The sequence below is a fragment of the Calidris pugnax genome, unplaced genomic scaffold (genome assembly GCF_001431845.1).
Source record: "Calidris pugnax isolate Ruff unplaced genomic scaffold, ASM143184v1 scaffold44, whole genome shotgun sequence".
NCBI classification, from domain to species: Eukaryota; Metazoa; Chordata; class Aves; order Charadriiformes; family Scolopacidae; genus Calidris; species Calidris pugnax.
In genome coordinates, this window is record NW_015094506.1 from 8,111,876 (window position 1) to 8,112,281 (window position 406).

Below are 406 nucleotides of genomic sequence, written 5' to 3' on the forward strand. Positions count from 1 at the left end.
GTTTTGTTGTTGTTCCCCACGGGGGACGCGCTCCAAGGGCGGGAGGAGGGAAGGAGCCACAGGCGGGGACGCGGACGCCGTCAGAGTTTTGGAGAAGGAAAGGCTGGAGAAGGAGGAAAGCAGCTTCAAGCGGCAGAGCGCGGGGCACAGAGGGCGGTGCGGCGGGCAGAGGCGGCGGGCTCTGAGGGGGCTCGGGGGGCCGGCGGCGCTAACCAAGCGGACCCCGACTGCGGCGGGCACCGGGGGCGGCCCCTTCCCGGGGGTCTGCGGGCTGAGGGGAAGAGACGCCACTCCCCCTGCCCGCATCCGCCTTGTCAGGGGCTGCTGCGTCCCGCTCCGGGCGGTGGCTCCGGGTCCGGCCCTCCCCGTCGCCGCCCCCGCCCCCCGTCACTAGGCGATGCTGCAG